Source organism: Rhinolophus sinicus, linkage group LG07 (assembly GCF_036562045.2).
Source record: "Rhinolophus sinicus isolate RSC01 linkage group LG07, ASM3656204v1, whole genome shotgun sequence".
NCBI classification, from domain to species: domain Eukaryota; kingdom Metazoa; phylum Chordata; class Mammalia; order Chiroptera; family Rhinolophidae; genus Rhinolophus; species Rhinolophus sinicus.
In genome coordinates this window covers 97,003,934-97,025,203 of record NC_133757.1, presented here as the reverse complement: position 1 = coordinate 97,025,203, position 21,270 = coordinate 97,003,934, and positions in this window count along the sequence as shown.

The window sequence follows — 21,270 nt, the reverse complement described above, 5'->3', positions numbered from 1 at the left end:
AAGGGCATACCACTGCCCTGCATCCAACTGAATGTCATCCCTGGAGACCGAATCCCTAGCCTTGCTGTGAGAAAACAGATGTGGAAAAGAGCACAGTGTCTACATAAGGACCGTCAAAATATAGGACACTGGTTAAGAGCATGTCCCTGGCAGAGGGGGTCTCTGCCTCTTCAGCCTGGGCCTCAGAACAAACATGGAGTCGACCTGGACCACAGCCACGCAGCTAAGCCTAGTCTAGATTCGCCAAATCACAGTCTACTTGAAAACCCATAAGCGGAAGACCAAATGCGTGTTGTTGGAAGCCACCGGGTTTGGACTGGTTAGTTATGCAACATCATTGCATATATAGCTGACTCATAAAGAAATTGGTTCATACTTTGGTGTGAGTCAAACATAAGTTTGGCTTAGCTTCTGCCTCTATCCAAGTTTCTTTGTTTCTTATCACCATAGCACTGAGCTTATTTTTGTGAAGATTAGATGAGACTACCTACTATGACCTACCCAATTAAGAATTTATGATTAGACCGCCATGTGATATTATTAATACTTTCCGTAGACCCTCTTTTTTATCCACACCATGTTGAAGCCCTAATGCCCCAGTAGCTCAGAGTGTGACTGTCTATAAACAGCTGATTGAGTTAAAATGAGGTTTTTAAGGTGTTTCCCAAACCAGTCTGGTTGGTGACCTTATAAGGAGAGGAAAGGGCGGTATCAGATAAAGCACACACAGAGGAGAAGAAAGGCCAGGTGAGGACACAGTGAAGAGGTGGCCACCTATAAGCCAAGGAGAAAGGTTTCAGAAGAAACCAACATTTCTGATGCCTTGCTTTTAGACTGCCAGCCTCCAGAACTGTGAGAAAATAAATTTCTTTTGTTTAAGTCACCCAATCTGTGGGGAGGCCTACACGAAAGAAACTGAGGGTGGCTTCTGCCCAAAAGCCAGCTAGAAACTGAGGCCCTCAGTTCAACAGCCCAAAAGGAACAAAAGTCTGCTGACAACCACAGAAGTGAGCACAGAGGCAGACCCTTCCCCAGCTGGACCCTGTAGATGAGACCTCAACGTTGGCCAATATCTTGTGTCATGCGGGGTCTCAGCTCCCGCTCCCCACATAAGAACGCAGGACATGGTGAGGCCAAAAAGGAACACCCATGGAGCCATAGATAGGGGAGTCACACCACTATACTCTCACTGGCGGCTGGGTTGGAGATACAGGAAGTAGGAGCCACATGATCCACAACCCGCTGTCTGTTTCTCTGCCAACCAACCAACCAACCATCCCTTGCTAACTGCAATCTGTGCTTGCTAGCTCAGCCACGGCAGTTATATCAGTGACCAATGGCTAACTGGTTACAGCTGATGGCCACTACTACCCAAGCCAGCAACTGTCCATGTGAGGCCGAGAGCCTGGAAATTGCTCTCTGGGGCTCTGTCCCCACACCTTGACTACAGCCGTGTGAGATACTCTGAAGCAGAAGATGCAGCAAAGCCATGTCCAGATTCCTGACCCACAGACGCTGCATGATAATAGATGTGTGTTGTTTTAAGGTGCTAGGTGTGTGCTAACTTGTTCCTCAGCAGTATATAAATAATACAATCCTGAAAAAGGTCCTTGAGATGTAGACTGAGGTTTATCTTGGGCCCAATTAACATTGGCCTGAGGTGGACTCCTTGAACGTAACTGGAAATTGAGTCTCCTGGAATAAATCACCTTACCACTGATTTCCCCCCCACCCCCAAACTCCTTATTGATGAAATAAGAAGTTTGGACATATTTCCAAGGTCTCTTTCAGTGTAAATTTATTTTCTACAATATGGATTAAGAGCCCACAGCCAGTACATCCGGATTAGTTGGCTTGTGGCAGCCTATTCATGTCTTCTTTAAAAGCCGGTTTTTGGTGTTTTCGATTTTTGCAGAAGACAGCTGGAATGGGTCAAATAGTGTCTGCCCCAAATGTGTCTCCCTCACGTCCATCCAGCACCTCAGAGTATGACCTTGTTTGGGGTATTCGCAGATGTAATTAGGTAGCGATTACACTGGATTAGGGTGGACCTTAAATCCAATGACTGGTGTCCTTACAAGAAGAGGAGAGGACATATAGGGACACACAGAGAAGGAGATATGAAGACAGAGGCAGAGACCAGCGTGATCAGCTACAAGCCAAAGAACCCAAGGATTGCCGGGAGTCATCAGAAACTAGCAGAGGGGCAAGGACAACTTCTTTCCTGGATCCTGTGCGGGGAGTGTGGTTCTGCTGACACCTTCATTTTGGACTTCCAGCCTCCAGAACTGTGAGAGAATACATTTCAATTGTTTTAAGCCGTCCGGTTTGTGGTAATTTGTTATAGCAGCCCTAGGAGTCTAATACAACAGCATGTTTCTCCTTTTAAACTCATGTATACTATATAGAAGTCTTTGGAATTCTTGGAATTTTTATGAAGAATTATAGACATTCCATGATGTGGCCATGGAATAACTATAATGATTTTGAAGATAGTAGATAAGTTGGAAAGCTGCTTATGACACAGTGTTAAGAGCAGGAAGCAGAAATATGTACAGTGTGATTATAACTAGGTTCAAGAGGAACCCTCTGCACTGGGAGAAAGAGAAGGCTGAGATACAAACAGGATGGGGGGACTGTGGAGGGTTTTCTCCCATCTAAGTTTCCAAAATTCCTTAACGTGTTTCTATTCACTCCTGTAGAAAACATGACAGGAAAACTGAAGAAAAGAAATCCAGATTTTAAGAGAGAATGTGACAACATGCAGGTTATGGAATATCATAACGACACAAATGTTTGTGCTCCTGCTACCAAACTTAAGAGGAACAACAGAAGCCACATCAACTGTCTATACTTTTTCCCTGTCTATCACCTCCCTTCTTTCCAGAGGTAACAACTATTCAAAATCGACTGTGTGTCTCTATTTTGCCTTTTTAAATACAGTGTTATTGTGAATGACGGATCTGTACACGATCATTGTGTTGTTCTAGTTATTTTGAGGTTTATTAGAATGGTCGTACATCCTAGTTTGGTGGCATGCTTTCTTGATTCAATATTAGCTACCTAACATTCTTATGTATTGATTTATATAGTTGTACTTCATTTGGTTTTGTTGATGTGTAGCCTGCTCTTAATATATATTCATTCTTGGCTTTATCCAGGTATTTTGGAATAAAGGAATTGTAGTGGGGGTCGGGGGTGTGGGTGTGTGTGAGAAGAAATGCAGATTTTTGAGGCAAAATTTTCAGAGCTAAAGTTTCGCTGATAGAGACATGTAGGCATCATGTGACAAAGTCATGGTTGTTTACTTTTCTCTTTTTCTTTCTCGGTTTTCGTATTTCCTCCCCTGCTGTCAGGGTGTGATTTATCTGAGGCACCCACAGGCCAGTTCCCATTTCAGGGAGACCAGAAGGCACAGATTGGGGGAAGGGCCACTGGACTGCTCAGTGCAAGATACAGACTTCACAGCTCAGCAATACTCTGCTTGTTTCCTCTGAGCTTATCTTTTTGGTGGCATTTTTGCTTCCTCTGTCGATCTTTGGCGCATGCAGTGACCTCAGTGTCTCCTGACCGTGGAGTCACATGCCTTTCTCTACTGTGGAGTTTGAGCTTTATGAAGCCCCAACTCTTTGGCAATAGATGAGTGTGGGCCTGATGTCAGCAGTGGGGAAAAGTCTTTCTGCAGCTTTCCATCCACACCCACGTGGTCCCACTGACTACTGGTGGACCCCCATCTGACCCTCCCATGAGTCCTTTAGAGTTTACAAAGCCTCTGCAAACACACACTCCTATCTGACTCCTGCAAAAAGCCTGGTGGTAGGCGTTTCAAGTTCATCTGACAGAGAAGGTGTCCTGTTAAGTGGGAGGATGGGGAAAAGTGTGGTTAGAGAATACAGCCAGCACTGGTTAAGTCTCTTCTCTGGGCCTACCCCTGAGTCAGGTGCTTTATACACACTGGTCCTTTAAACAAACGTGTAAGGCAAGTTGTATTTTCATGCTAGTTTTTTAAAGATAAGATGACTGTTATGAACTGCATGTTTGTTTTCTCCCCCATATTCATATGTTGAAGCCCTAACCTCCAATGGGATGGTATTAGGAGGTGGGGCCTTTGGGAGTAGTTAGGTTTACAAGAGGTTATGAGAGTGAGCCCCCCAGGATGGTTGGTGTGAACAAAAAGGGGCTACTTGGCAAGCCTCACAAGCTCCATAACTAAAAGTAACCACATGGGAAGTTTTGATCATTAAAAAATAAAATCTTAGCCGAGCAAGTTATGGTGGGAAGTCATGCCCTAAGGCCAATATGATAGATTAATCTCCACCTTGAACAAACTGTCCATTGTATTTGTACATCTACAATAATATACTTAAAATGTCAAAATGATCTCTTCTCCAGACCATGGAATGGGGCGAGACAACCTCAACATTTTTCATTATTATCTTTTACCCGGATACTTCTGTAAAACTATGTATGTCAAGTTATAACTATCCTGCATCCAGTAAGGTAAAAGAAGTGTGTATCTCACTATTTCACTTTTATCCAATCCCAAAGATTTCCCCGCTTTGCTTTCTCTCTCCTCCTTCATCTGCCACCACTTCATGTAGTCTTCCTTATGTCTCTCCTTTGGTTCTCACGTACAAAAATCACTGCAAACCTGCTATTCTCTGGAATGTTATCTCAGTCCCCCGAGATTTTGCTTCTAAGACTAGCCACAAAACCTTTGGCTCACAATCAACTCTTTAAACCTTTCTTTGGGTTGGGAATTGCTTTCGCTGACAACGTGATGAGTTACCCTACTAGAAGAGAAAGACATCAGAGCTCTCTCCACCACGTGTGGACACAGTGAGAAGGCGGCTATGTACAAGTCAGGAAGTACAGCTCTCACCACACACGGGATCCACTGGCACCTTGATCTTGGACTTCCAGCCTCCAGAACTGTAAGAAATAAATGTTTGTTGCTTAAGCCACCCCATCTGTGGTATTCTTTTTATAGCAGCCTGAACTGACTGAGACAATAATTAGGCTCAAAGAGTCAAGTGACTCAGCAATAAATGGAAGGGCAGGAACTGAAACTCAGCCCTCTGTCTCATGTTCAGTGTCTTTGCCCATCACTACCTATATTTGTTATCTTCTGCTGAGCAACCAATTACCCCAAATTAGTAGTTTAAAACAATGACAACGATTTGTGATTGCAAAGCTTCTATGGATTAAGAATTTGGGAGCAGCGGTGGCTGGGCTGTTCTGGCTCAGGTCCTGCTTGGAATCCCACTGAAGATGTCGGCTGGGGCTGCTGTCATATGAGGACTTGAGTGGGGCAGGAGAATCTGCTTTCAAGGTAGCTGACTCACATGGCTGGCAAGTTGGTGCTGGCTGTTGGCAGGAGGCCTCAGTTTCTCTCCATCTGTGCTGCCTGAGTGTCCTCACAACATATCAGCTTATTTCCCTGAGTGAGCGAATCATGAGAGAACAAGACAGAAGCCGCAATGTCTTTTATGACTTTGCCTCAGAAGCCACATCACCATTGCTGCAACATCCCATTGGTTGCAAAAGCCAGCCTATTCGATGTGGGAGGGTACGACCCCGGGTGTGAATACTGGGAGGCAGGATTCTTGGGGGCCATCTTGGAGGCTGAGTACAATACTACTCATGTTGCCTAACAACGTGGGAATGTTGGTGCTGGTTGCTGAAAAACCCAATACAGAGATAGCATTTTCTTAGTGTTAACTGGGTTCCAGAATCTGAAAGCAAGAAGTTTTTAGGTTTCCATTATTTTATAATAAAAGCTGGACTCAAGGGCTTTTGCTCACCAGTAATGTGAACATTGGAAAGGATCAACATAAACATAGATAGTAATTGGGGGGAGAGGAGGAAGAACGGGTATTTGATGAATTAAACATCTTAAACATTCAGTATATGTGAAAAAGAGAACATTTTCCAATATACTCAAACTAACATTATCACACCTGAGTATTGTGAGCCATTCCAGCAAATTACTGAATCTGAGGAGGGGGTTATAGGAACCCCCGATTTATAACCAGTTGGTTAGAAGTGCGAGAGGCTTGGACTTGCGATTGGTATAAAGTGGGGGTAGTTTTGTGGGACTGAGCTCCTTACCTGTGGGATCTGTGCTAACTCAGGGAAGTTAGTGCCTGAATTGGATTAAATTGTAGGACACCCAGTTGGTGGCCACAGAAAATTGGGGAATTGGTTATTGTGAGTGAGGGGAACCCCACATTTGGTGCCAGAAATGTTGGGTGTAGAGGAACAGTTTTCCTTTAGTGTTTACAGTAACTCCTGGATTAGGGCTTGACAGGTGGTCACTCCATTGGGCAGTTGTGTGTTCCTCTTGTGGCTAGAAAGTTACGTTTGGGTGACACTCTGGCATTATACAACTGTCCAGTTCCCCACTTACAATTCACTCTTCATAGTTTCAACATTAAGGACTAATCTTCGATGAAATCAGTAATTTTATTAAGATTGGAAAATACTGATTTTCTGTTTCTATCAATGCTTTTAAGTTTATTAATTAGCTGGAGTTTTCCTGAAAGGTAGAGCTTTTTTTTTTTTTTTTTAATTGGGGAACAGTGCGTTTTTCCAGGGCCCATCAGCTCCAAGTCAAGTCGTTATATTTTTCAATCTAGTTGTGGAGGGTGCAGCTCACTGGCCCATGTAGCAGCTACATGGTGTTATGAGCACTGTGCTCTAACCAACTGAGCCAACAGGCCGACCCTGAAAGGTTGAGCTTTATGTCATCAACTCAAATACAGTTCATACTGGAAAAGCAGAATAAATGTGAATTCCTTCCCTTTCAATGACTAATTTTCAAAGTAAGGGATTGGTTTTATAGGCACTTCAAATGGTAACAAATGGATTTTTTTTTTTTTTTGCTTTGAGTTTCTTTTCTTTGATCATTATTATGAACTTGTGGATTTTGATTGATTTGATGAGTTTTGACATGTGCTTACATCAATGAAACCATCACTGTAATGAAGATAATGATCGCTTCCATCACCCCCAAAATGTTCCTTATGCCCCTTTGTAAATTCATCCTTACTTCTTCCTTTGTCCCCAGGCAATCACTGATATGCTGTCTGTTACTAAGTAATAGTTTTCATTTTAAAGAATTTTGTATAAATGGAACTATACAGTACATTCTAGTTTATGTCTGGCTTCTTTCATTCAATATAATGATTTTGACAATCATCCATGTTGTTATGTATCTCAGTAGTTTGTTCCTTTTTAAAAATGAAAAATTTTAAACAAATTTTTTGAGGTGTGATTGATGGATAATAAACTGTTGCATTTAATGTGTGCACTTTGATAAGTTTTGACCCATAAATATACACCATAAAACCATCACATCAATCAAGATAATGGAAACTTCCATCACCCCCTCAAAGTTTTTTGTCCCTTTCTAATCTCTCCTTTCTGCTTCTCTCTGTCCCCATGCCCAGGCAACCACTGATCTTGCTCTCACTACAGATTCAACTACATTTTCTAGAATTTTATATAAACGAAATCATATAGTATGTGCTCGTTTTTGTCTGGCTTCTTATTCATTGAGTCATTGATGCAGGTGCATGTATTAATAGTTCACTGTTTTTTTTTTTTATAGGCTGAGTAGTATTCCATTCACTAGATAGACCACAGTTTATCCATTTACTATCAGTGGAAGTTTGAGTTGTTTCCATTTCTTGACTAAGATGAAGAAAGCTATGATCATCCAAGTGCAAGTCTTTATGGAAATGAGTATCTTAATTTCTCATGGGTGAACACCTAAAAGTGGAATGGCCAGGTCATACGTAGGTGAGAATTGTGGTTCCATATTCTCACCAACGCTTGCACGCTCGCTGTGGTCAGTTTTACTGTAATCATTCCAGTGTGTTTGAAGTGGTATCTCATCATGGTTTGAGTTTGCATTTCCCTGATGACTAATGACGTTGAGCATTTTTTCATGCATTTATTGGCCATGCATATATTTACTTTTGTGAAATGTTTATTCAAGCCTTTTGCCCACTTTTGAAATTGGGTTGCTTATCTTCTGAGTGAATGAAATGGAAAGTATAGAGAGTGTTATAAACATGTAAGTTATTCACACAGGGACAGTGGGCCCTGTCTAGGTTTCCTCTGAATTCTGTAGCTTGCTGCCTCCATCATGACCATATATCTGTTGGTAGTGGTGGAGGGGAATTCTAAGGACCTGGGCAAATGCAGGGTCACCTGGCAGAGGAGGCAGAAGGGATGAGATTGGTAGGCATCTTATGGCACCATAACGTCTGAACACAGGGTCCATATGACTAGGATTGTCATTCAGTCTGACCACCTCTTTCTACTTTTTGGTCCCAGCCCTCAGATGGCTCCAGGTTGAAACCTCCCTCAAACTGCAGCCACGTAAATTACCAAGAAATTTGGCTGCAAAGTGTAAACACCATAGATGAATCCCATGTCCAAATCTATGTCTGCATAAAGTAGAAGCATCCAGGAGTGTGGGTTTGGTGGTGTTTGCTCTGCTACCTCAGAGTGGTTTGTGGACCACTGGGCAATGACTTTGCCAGTAATGATGATTAAGATGAGGACCTTAAAAATTCTTTACAATTATTGAGCATGTAACAATTTTAAAAGCACATCCTTGCTACTAGCCTTCTTCCCTCAAAGGGCATTGGTCAGCGTGTCCACTTTACAGTGAAACAAACTGAGGTTCTGACAGCTTGGAAGTAAAGGAGCCAGAATCCCTTCTCCAGTCCAGAGAGACCTATGTGGAGTCATTTCCAGGGCAGGCTCCAGTTGTGACCTCCCACATAGCCAGCTCTGACATCATGGTTCAGGCTTATCTTTTCTTTTCTTTCTCCCCCCCTTTATCTCTTTTCCCTGTTAATTCTCTTCTCGTTTTTATTTTGTTTTGTGGACAGTGCATGTTTGTGCAATAAAGAACAAAAAAGAGAAACAATTGTGTCTACTGGGCTTCAGAACCAAAGACTTGAGTAAGTCCTATAATTTCAAGGGACCAGTTTCCTCCACTATGAAACAGGCAGGCATCATTCCTGCCCTGTCATCTTTCGTCGATTCTTCTGGAGCCCCACTCTGAAACCAGTCAAGGGCTCGCGCCCTGAGTTTTGTATTTGTTTCTAATTCAGGTCTGCAGGTGGATCCGTTGAAGACACCTGGAGCCTTGGTCTACTTTGACCAGCTGGCGATGCTCCAGGACTCACGTCACGCCTCAGGCCCCCCTTCCAGAGGCTGCGGAGCCCCGCGGCGCCTTTAATGCCGACAGCGCCACCCTGCGGTCAACCTGGAGAACAGTAGCCATTCCCAAGAGTAGGTGAGGGATGTTCTGGGGCGCGGAGCAGGTGGGGAGAACCCCGCTCTAGCCCGAATCCGATCCGATTGGGTGGAAACCATCCCAGGGTCTCTCCCCAAAGAGGATGGATGGCGACACACATGACAGCTGGAGCCACCTCCGTGGCTTCTGCTGTAGTGACTTAAGCTTTCCCCTTTTCCCGTCGCCCTGGGAGTGGGATCTGTGCACAGGACTGTGCTTGGGGGAAGCCCTGTCCTGAGGTGTGTCCTGGGACCTCCCGCATTCAGACCTGCAGGTTACGTCTTCTCCTTACCTCCAGGCTTCGTTGGGAATTCCCGCCTCCCCCTTTGCCTCCTCTTCTTTGTCATTAAGCTCAGTTTTCTGGACACCCAGCTGTCTGGCTGCTGAATGACTCAAGGCGTGCAGTCAGGAGACTTGAGATCCAGATGGAGATGTGCCACATGTAAGCATCTTGTCATATGTAACACGGGGAAATGAGAAGTCTCACTTTTGAAAATAGAGCTTCCTTGATTGGCTTGCACCCTCCAAGCTGTGCTGTGGAGCCCACTGAGCTTGTAGGTTGCAGGACAAAAGGCTGCACCTGCAATTCCAGGCCCCATAGTCTGGCCTCAGCCTATTCTTCCAGCCTGAACTCCAACTACTCTCTACCCCGCCAGGTGGGCTCACTGTCCCTCTAACCCTTCCCATGACTTCCCACCTCCACACCATTGATGGTGCATTGCCTGTGCCGGAAGGCATCTTCCCCCGCTCACTCTGCCTAAAATCTGTGCATCTATATAGGCTCTGCTTGCTCCCCCAGGCTTCCAGGATCTCCGACAAGTCTGCCACCCTAGCTCCAGGACCAAAAGCTCATGTTGAATGTGTGGATGGCGTCTGTTAATGACCTTAATGTTATGTGCTGTTTTATACAAAAAATTGTAAAGAAAAAGAATCAGCTATTATCTCACTTTTCTGATATAACTACTATTAATTTTTAATTAATTTTAATTCGTATATCCCTCTAGACTTAACATTTTTTTCTGTGCAAATACATGTATTTTACAAACATAAGATCATATATATTAACCATCTTTTAATATGCAAAAGTTATGTTTCTGTGACTAATTGAGTTTCCACAAAGTAGGAACTCCTACTCAGCCTTCAAAGCCCAGCCCACATCACTCTTCCCTACAGGACTCTGTTATAACTTCTCTTTCATCTGGGTGTTGATGCCACCTTGCCCATAGTTTTATACCAGTACTTATTATTTTACATTTGGCTATTGATTTATGCATCTGACTTACCCTCTTAACTGGAATTCTTTGAGGCTGGGGACCTTGTCTGATAGATTTTTGTATTCCTAACTGTTCAAGAGAAATTATTCTGGCACTTGTTAAATGGGTAAGGAAGACTTTATTAAAAAAACATTGCAGTGTGTGTCATGACTATTGCAGTAGGGAAGAGAGATTGGGCTCAACTCCAAATACAACAAAGACAAGGGGGGATTTATAGCTAAAGAACAGAATGGGGTCAATGGATGGAAATGACTAGTAAGAGGAGACTTCTCATCAAGGGTAAGGAGATTCTTGCTAAACTGACCTAACAGGATTCTTGATACAGGCTGGCCAACCAAGGACTTAGACATCAATGTGGGGCACGAGGACCTTGAGTAGGTATCCAAGGAGATCAGTTATTAAGGTGATTAGATATCAAGGGTGGGGGGATTCCTGGTAAACCGACCTAGCAGGATTCTTGCCAAAACTGGGTTAAGCAGCCTGAAGGCAGAGTGGGGGCCAACGTCAAAGCCTACTTGATCAGACGGCTCAGAGGAGTCTAATTAGACTTCGGCCAAGGAGAATCTTTGTCACAATACACATTCACTGAATCCATGTATGGTGAAGTACATATCATGCACATAACTAAACAACATCCCTACATCTTTTTAGCTATATTCTAAAAGAGCAACTCTCTTACCGGTAGTTTCTTCTCTAGGGTTTGCAGACTTGAAAAGAAGGAGTTTAGAACCATGCACCCTATCACCCTCGCTGCCAGAAGCCCTCTGTAGAACAAAGAAGCTTTATGAAGACAAGAGAACCTCAGCCTGGCTTCAGTCCTAGCATCTCAACCCCCCCTCCCCAAGTCTATTGTGTATTCTACAAATATTTATTGAGCACCTACTCTGTGACAGATACTGTTATAAGCACAGATATTATAACGGTGATCAAAACAGATCCCTGTCTTCTTTGGGGCTTATATTTTACTGGAGGGAATTGGATAATGAACCAAACAAATAAGTACAATATATAGTCCATCAGATGGAGAAAAATAAAGTAAGGAAGGGACAGTCCCATTCTTAGACCTGGGAAAGAGGGATCCCTGTGCTCAGCCCCTCACGTTAGAGATCCACGCCTGTCCTCCTCCAGGGTAAAGGGTTTGTCAGGCCAAGGGGATATGCCTCTGGGAGCCTGAATCCCCTTTCTAGACCACACTCTGTTTACTCAGGACCTCAAAAGTTCCTGCCTTAATGGCTGAGCCCACCAGGGCTTGTATGGATTTCCCCTGGGGTCTGACTTTAGAGAGTGGAATGAAACATCCCTAAGCCTGAAGTCTGATTAAGAAGTGGCGGCTTGTTTTGAATGTCACTGGGATGTTCCCATGTATGTGTGAGGCTCCTTGAGGTATTGGGTGGAAATGAGGGTGAGAACAGGAAGCGGGTGGGTCAGATTTTGAAACCACCAGTTTTACTCTTGCTCCAGACTCTACAAATGTTAGGGGCAGACCTGGGAAGGTAAGGATAGGGACTTCTTTTTTGGGGGGTGGTGGTGGTGGTGTGTGTCACTGTAAATTTAACTATGATGGTCAGGAAAGGCATCATGAAGAAAGTGACATTTTACTAAAGACCCAAGGAAGATGAGGAAAAGAGCGGTGTGAATATCTGTGGAAGAGCGTTCTTGGCAGAGGAAAAAGCAAGTGCAAAGGCCCTGAGGCAGGAGTGTGCCTGACTGCTCCCCAGGCACGTTGGCCAACGGGGACCTGCCAGATTTGAGTTTGTACAAAACATAAGTGAATTAGGCCCTCCATAAATGTCATGTTGAGTGAATGAATGGGCCAGCCTTCTTGAGGAGCCACTCCTAGCAACACATAGATGTGTCTTCCTTCCCTGCCCTGTGCCAAGGGGTGTTTCTGGGTCATCTCATCCTGATGACCAGAGACTGCTACTCTTCAGGCCAGGATTTCCCCAAACCTGCTGTTTCCAAAAATTCAATCCAGTTCCCTTGAAACTCTCTCCTTATCACCTCCTCCTTCCTGTTTTCTTCTCCTGCCCAGCACTCTTGATCTACCCACAATCTCCCCGCACGTCTGCCTGAGGAGGGAAGCCCGTGTCTCGGATGTGGCTGCAGACACAGAGCTGAGAGGTGGGTGGCTGGTGTGTGTGCGTGTGTGTGTGCAGCCATGATCCCCTGGCTGTGGGGACAGAGGTTGGGCCTGAGGCAGGAAAGACTCAGAGTCAGAGGCATGGCCTGGTCTCAGCCTTGGGGAACATGTGAGGTTATTTACACAGATTAGAGGAAAAGAAGAACAACAAAAAAAGAGCCTTATTTTGGGGATAGGTCCTGAGGTTTTGCACTGGCATGAAGCTTGGTTCTCAGATTTCCAGCTGGTGGCTTCTTAGCTTTGCTGTCCCTGCTCTGGGCACCTTCTATCCTCAGTTTCTAGAGATGGATGTGCTCCCTGGGAGGAGGGAAGGAGGTTGGAAACCGCTCCAGCCCCTGGCTTTCCCCTCTCTCCTGCCTCCTTTGCACAGGCTGTTCCTCTCGGCATGCCCTTCCAACCCTCATTGCTGGGCAGTGCCTGCTCATCTTGAGGACTCTATGTGAGCCCTTTCTCCTTTGGACAGCCTGTCCTGGTCCTTGAGGCTGGGTGGGGTACCCTCCCCCATGCTCCTAGAGACCTCACATTTTGTTTTGTTTTCCTGGTCACTCCTGGCCAGGTTCCCTGACTTTCTTCCCTTGGTAGCAGAGGCCATTTTTATTCTATGCCCCGAGAGCCGCCCTGGGGTTGGACACATGCAGGCGGTGTTCAGGCTGTTCGTTTAAGGAATGAATGGGTAGGAAGTGAACACTGAAATATGATCCTGGGACAGTTATTATATCTGAGGAGGCCTCTAATGGCGGAGCAGAGGTACAGTGAGAGGGAAGACTTATTGAGGTGAAAATGGGGGCCGGACTTGGATTTGGCCAGTGTTTTCCATGCAGTCTCTGGAGGCCAAGGAGGGTCATGCCTGCTGCCTGGTTGGCAGGAGGGAACTGGGGAGCTGGGGGAGCACTCGACTCATGTTTGCAAAATGCTTCAGATACAAAGCATTGAAATTTACCACCTAGTTGGAGGTCCGGTCCACTTGGGAGGTAGGCAGGACAATGACATTAGGTCCATTACAGGGAGAGAAATTGAGGCTCAGAAAGGGGACTTTACTTGCTCAACATGCCCCCATATCTAAAGGCAGGGCCAGGGCTGAGCCCAATCTCAGGTTTCCTGGGGATTCCCCAGCATTCCTCAGGCTGTCCCAGGGTTTCTCGGGTTTCCATTCCTTCCATTCCTCTGCACAGCTTCCTCTTGGGTGACAAATATTGGCACAGCTGGTGCCGGGAGGATTTAGGGTTTGTGTCAGCTGGTCCCTTCCAAACAGGAACCAGGCTTTTGGGGGTAGACCAAGTGCTGTCCACCGCCTCTTGCCATCTGTGGTCAAAGCTTCTGACCTCTTCAGGGAACTTGTAAAAAACACTCTTTTCAGATCCGCCCTTGAAAGGACTCTGATGAGGGGGCAGTGTGACAGAACTTGGCTGGGCTGCTAGGAGGTGGTGTCAGGAAGAAATGGAGTTGGTTTTTGCCCCCTTTCGTCTCCTGGGCCCCATTCTTGACAGGTTCTCTGGTTTTGTAACCACCCCCATCATTCTAAATCAGTGTCACCTGGGAAAAGGATAAAAGATGTTTGTAAGATAAAATTGACTAACTTGCACAGAGCGTTTCACTCAGCATTTTCTCATACATTTTGAGATAGGTATTATTATTCCCACTTTGTAGGTGAGTCAACTGAGGCATGATTAATAATTATAATCAGGCACTTAGGAAATGCCAAGTAGTTTATTTGGATTACTTATTTAATAATAGCGGCTTACATTTATTGAATACTTATCATGTGTGGATACTGTTCTAAGTTCTGTGCAGGCATGAACTCCTTTGATTTCCACAAAAACCCTACAAGGTAGCCAAGATGAGGAAATGGGGGCCAAGAGAAGGTTCACAAATCACCCAAGGCTGGAGCAGGGAAGTAGTAGATCTGGGATTCAAACCAGGCAATCTGACCCAAGAAACCTCGTATTGAAAAACTGGCTAAACCACATGGTTAGTTACTGGTGGGGCTAGGATTTGAACCCAGGGAGTAAGACCCTCTGCTCCAAATGCAAATGTGAAAGCAGGCTTCATCCTCTACATCATGTCTTAAATTGTGCCAGGCAGTTTACCTGCATGGTCTTCTGTCGTGCGGGGGGGGCCTGCGGGGTCTCTGGTCCCGCTCCCCACATAACGCAGGATATGGTGAGGCCAAAAAGGAACACCCACGTAGCCATAGGTAGGGGAGTCATACCTCTATATTCTCTCTGGCGGCACTATACTCTCACTGGAGGCTGGATCCACACTGTCCGCAAACCGCCATCCACACTCGCCAGCCCAGCCGCCATCATCTTGCTAGCCCCCATTTTCTTTTTCTCTCTGCTAGCGTAGCCACAGCAGTTATATTAGTGGCCAATGGCTCACTGGTTACAGCTGACGGCCAACTAGCCACAGCTGATGGCCATGCAATCACAGTTGATGGCCATTTACTACCTGAGCCAGCACCTGTCTATGTGAGGCCGAGAGCCTGGAAACTACTTTCTGGGGCTCTGCCCCCACATCTTCGGAAGCAAGAATGTTGTTTTCCCACATCTTGTTTCAACAAGGAGAGGCTTTTCCTAAGTGGCCACGAAGCCTGCCCTGGTCTACTGCTAGCGGGGATTGGACAGGTGAGACCTTCTCATTTGGGGTTCCATTAACAGGCCCGTTGGGTGCATAGATTCAGAGCAAGCTCTCCATCTTTACTTGCTTATTTTACTTCTAACATATTTCAGAATACAGGCAGGGATGTGGGGTTCTGTTTATTGAGTGTGGAAAATTGAAATATATAGCAGTAGCATATAAGTTGGAGGGGTAAGAGGAATTAAAAAGTTATAAGGTTGTTATACTGTCTGAGAGTGGGTTAAACATATTGTTCAACTTTAAGCTTTGATAAGAAATTAACTCTGCATGTTGTAATCATGATAAAAATAAGGCTCCACAACTAGATTAAAAACAATGACTTGATTTGGAAGTGATGGGTCCTGGAAAAACACACGTTTCCCCAATATTACCTAATAAAAATTAAAAAAAATTCTCTGTAAAGAAAAGAAGAAGAGAGAGAAAAACAAGCATAGAGCAGCCAGGAGAAACAGAAAATAATAAAAGAATTCATAAATTTCAACTCAAATATTCAGTAATTACATTAAATGTAAATACACTAAATGCTCCTGACAAAGATTTTAAGACTGTATAAAGTAACACTCTGTGGACCAGAGAGAGGGAACTAACCTGTCCAAAGTCCCCCAGGGAGTCAAGGAAGGGCCAGCAATGGAGTTACCTGCTTCCTAATCCTGTGTTCTGTCAACCCTACCCAATCCAGTTCAACACAGTCCATTTATATTGAACAGCTTACTGTTTGCCCGGTGATGTTGGATTTTGGAACATAGATGAGTAAAATAGGGTTTCTGTCCTTACCGTGCTTTTCTCAATGAGGAGAAAGTATGTTTTAGCATGAATTCTTGGATCTATACTTCTCTAGGGGTTAATGGTCACACCATATCTTCATGGTGGTGGTGGGGGGTAGTGATAGTTTTGAGGTTGTGTCTGAGACAGGCCCTGCCTGTGTGCCTGAGTGTCCATCCGAGTGAGACTGCATGAAGACAGAGGGGAAGGTGGCAGAAGGCTCTTTTCTGAATGGAAAGTCATCAATGTATTTCTGTCTGCTGTAGTTATCAGTGTTGCTATTTCAGTGAGTAATGGTGGAGCCTTCACCAGACTCACGCTAGACGCTGGGGATGGGGGTGCAGGGCAGCGATATGGCAGGGGTCCTCTCTGTCGTCAGAAAACATGAGCTCATGCCAAGGTTTCTATAGGTCACTGAGATAGCACTGGCTCTCTGGAGACAGGCGTGACCCTCAGGTCGGCTCCTAGTCATTGAACTAAGTGGGCTTAGATAAGGGCCGGATAATGGTAGCCAAACTCCCACGGCCTCTCAGGCCTCCCCCAGGGACCTGAGGCCAGAGAGAGGGCAGGTCAGGGAGGGGCCAGAGGGAGGAATGTGGCCCAGGAGCCTGCTCTGAGCCCTCTGGAGACTGCCACAGGGGGACCCAGACCTCACCATTGGTCCATGCCGCTGCCTCCAGGCCAAACAGTTGTTAGGGCAGATGTCTAATGGGAAGAAACTGACTACCATAAACTCCCGGGAAAATATCAAACTGGCAGCACTTCCTTCTCTGGACTTTTTCTTGTTTCATCAAATCTGTGGTATCTATTGACAAATTTTAGTGAGTGGGATTGTAGGAGATGTGTGCATTCAGGGCTTTGCTGTGGATCTGGGGGGCCAGGGTTAATCTGTGTGGTGATTTCAGAAAAAATCGAAACCTGATCACAGTCCAGTTTCTCAACGTCGATGCTCTCTGACCCTGAATTGGCCACTACAGAGGTTTAATCTCACCAAGCCTTCTTGGGACTAAAGCAAACCACACCTACTTTAAAAAGAAAAAAATTCAGGGGCCGGCCGGGTGGCTCATGCGGTTGGAGCTCCGTGCTCCTAATGCCAAAGGCTGCCGGTTCGATCCCCAGATGGGCCAGTGGTCTTTCAACCACAAGGTTGCCAGTTCCATTCCTCGACTCCCACATGGGATGGGGGGGCTGCACCCCCTGCAACTAACAAACTGGCAACTGGACCTGGAGCTGAACTGCGCCCTCCACAACTAAGACAGAAAGGACAACAACTTGACTTGGAAAAGGTCCTGGAAGTACACACTGTTCCCCAATAAAGTCCTGTTCCCCTTCCCCAATGAAATCTTAAGAAAGAAAGAAAGAAAGAAAGAAAGAAAGAAAGAAAGAAAGAAAGAAAGAAAGAAAGAAAGAAATTGATTCAAATGAAATCCATGTGTAACGAACCAAGATGGGATGATGGTCATGGCTCCAGGCCAGCGAATCTCTGGGGCTGCTACACAGACAAATGGGGAAGGTAAGAGGTGGGCTAGAACCAGGAGGGATTTCACAGATTGTCTCCACTGGACATGGCAAACACTGGGCATGCCTGCTGCCGGTTCCCCTCTATTCAGTGCCAACCTTTTCTTTCAGCACCTTTTCTTTCTCTGCCCTGAGCAACCCCCAGGGAGCCGCTATCAAAGGACCAGAGTCCGTGGGGGAGATACAATGATTTGCTACCCCTTATTCTACAGGGTCGGGGGGTGGAGGGTGCACTGAGGCTCAGGGAGGGAACCTACCTGCTCAAGTTGGCGTAGCTGGTTAGTTGTGGCACTGGGACCAGAATGTAGTTCTCCGACCTCTCTGCTCAGTGCCTTTTTTTTGTCTCATGGGTGTTTCCTCTAGAGAAAGAATTAAAAGAAATAATCTGAGATCTCATTGCTTACAGTGCTGCTTTTAAGTTTTGAAAAATAAAGCTCCGGTATCTTGTATGTAGACAGCCTTAAAATGTAAATGAGTTAAAACGTCCACAGAAGGAAATCCCAATCCTGTCACTGAGAACAGAAAAAAAAAAAAAAAAAATCCATATCCCTCCGTGACTGGAACGCTAGTGACACCTGCTGGAAAGTGCAGACGCTGCACACGCGCGGGGAACCAGTCGTTCCTTTCATTCAAATCCGTTTAATTTAGGTAAACATTTCAAACGCATGCAATTCTATATGTTATTTATGAATATGTAGAACATGTAGAAAAAGTATAAAATATTCTTGCAAATGATAAACATAACCTCAAGATAGTAGTTATTTAGGGGGAGGATAGGGATGAAGAGCGTGGTAAGGGTTTTCATTCTATCTATAATTTTGTTTTGTTTTTAAAGAGATCTCAGGCCAGTATGACAAAGTATTAACATCTGTTAAATCTTGGAGGTGGTAATATTGGAGTCTGTTTTTCTTCACTTATCTCTTTGTTTAAATAGTTTATAATAATAGTAATATTTGATATATTTATTGTATAGTATATAATTGCAACATATTTATTACATAGTATAATATGTATATTCATTACATATTGTATAATTACATTTATATAAGCATAATAAAATATAAGAATGTAAAATTTGGGGTCCAAGTTCTCGGCAGCAGCGCAGCTTAAATAGCAAAAGTTGTTCATACTTGCCGGCTGCTATTATGATCATTGATAGGTTTACTGGAGTTGATGCAATGCCAACAGCCTTTCCCAATCACATGCTACAGTTTCTCTCTCTGTTCTGACCATGAGTGCTCAACAAGACTGCAGAAGTCCACTGAGCTCACATAGTTCAGTAGCAGTCCTCAACCAATGGAGGATGGGAGTGAGTAAATAACTAACTAACTGAATTGTCCTTTGTTGAAACAATCCTAGGGACATACTGTAAAGTTGTACAAAGAGTCCTCTGCAAGACTGAGCCCCAGTTAGTCACAGTGGTAACCAATTCAATAATACAAACTTTATTGAATTTCCTGTTTTACTCTCCACATGTCACTATTTCTGATCACTGGGATCACTTGCTGAATAAACTACTTGCACTTGAATCTTTCTCTCAGGCTCTGTTTCCAGGAAATTCAAACTAAGGCAAAATAAAGGAATATACAGAATGCATTATTTGAAGAGGCAATATTTGAAGAGATAGTGTCTGAGAATTCTCCAGAATTAATGTAAGAAAAGTATTCTTAGATTTGATACACACAGTCTTAAACAGGATTAAAAGGATTTTATTCCCACACGCACTGTAAAACATCAAAGATAAGGAGAAAAATTTCTAAATCAACTAGAGAGCAAAGATGGATTAATATACCAACATATGACAGTTAGACTGAGAGCAAATTTTTCAACAGCTACTACAACAGTCAGAAGACAATGGAAAATGACTGGTGACCTAGAATTTTATACCCAATTAAACTATGATTCAAGAGAACTACTTTAGACCTGAGCTGCAGGAGTGGGGGGCAATCTCTTCTTTACTAGCTCTGCTTGGCCTTGACACCTGCCTTGTGATTAGAGGTTCCATCTTGGGCAAAGAGATTTGGGGGGAGGGTCAGTAGAGTCTGAGAGCTTTAGTCTTCACTCTCTGGTCCTAGGATCCCTGGTTCCCATCCCCCCAGGTAGTGAGATTTTGGATTATGCTAGCAGTTCTCTGTTTTTGTTTAAATCATAAGGTCTATGGTGAGTTGATTCTAGTCTTGTTGATTTCTTTAAAAAGTTAAGAAGTGTTTATAATTAAACAAGACTTACAGATACTTACTTCTATTGTAGGACTATTTAGATAATGCACATTTAATTCCAGCTCTCTTCTTTGGAGGCAACCACTGCTGTCATTTTGGTGTGTACAACTTTCAGGCCCTTCCTTCTCACTATCTCTATCTCTACCTCTACCTCTACCTCTACCTCTATCATCTATATCTATAGATTATAGATATAGACTAAATAATTGTAGGTAGGTATCTATATCTCTATAGAAATATATATATATACATATACATAGATGTATATATATTCTTATATAGTATAATTCATATGAATTCTGCCATTTGATATATTTTTTAACTTACAAATTTGGGAGGATCTTTCCATTTTGGTACATAAACATATTTTTTTTTCTTTCTCACTGATACTTAGTATTCCAGAGCTTTGATATTTCATGCTATAATATATTTAACCACTCCCTTGTCAATTAATGTTTAGGTTGTTTGTAATTTTGCTGCTACAATCACTCTGAAATGAACATTCTTGTATAACCTTTGTGTACATGTGCACTATCTCTAGGGTGGATATGGAACGTAGACTTACCAGTGAAGAGAAGACACATTTAACGTTTCAACATTACACAGCTACACATTACACATGCCTAGTCAATGTATGAAAAATCATTTTTTTCATCCTTTCACAAAAAATGGTTGTTTTCAATCTTTTAAAAATGTTTTCCCCTGATGCTGTTTTTTTCCCTTTGTGTCTCCCACCTCTTATCTCCCTTTTGGCCATTTATTTCTCTTCTGACATATAAAACACAGACATACTTCACAGACTCCTGTTTCATATTCAAGTCATAAAATTACACAATCTTCACAGACTCCTATTTCATATTCAAGTCATAAAATTACACAATATCCACGTGATCAGAAGTCATGGAGTGAAAAACACTCAAAGAGACATACACAGGGCTTTGTAAAATCACACACATCTTTACACACAACCACAGTCTTCTTTCCAGTCAAGATAAGGATATTGGTGGGAAAAGTGCTGCTGGACTATCTCATTTCCCCGTGTGGGCGTCCCAGATAAGTGGCCTCCCAGATCTGGACAGTAATACCACAGGCTGACAGCTTCTCCTCAGTCCTCTGCCTGCCCCCTCTGAGAAGCCTCAGCCACCCTGGCTGTGCCTGGGCTTGGGCCCGGGACAGGGACAGGGTGAAGAGCTCTGAGCAGATTAGTGGGGTAGGGGGACTTACAGAGGAGGGGCTAACCCCATGATCATGGCATTGCTGGGGAATCACCTGGGTGTGGCGACAGCAAGTCAGAGAAATTAGAGTAACTACAGGGGCCCCAAGTTATCGCTGTTGCCTGGAAGGGATTTTGGCAAAGTGACTCAGCTTGAGGCAGAAGTGTAACCAGTTTGCAAACCTCCTTCG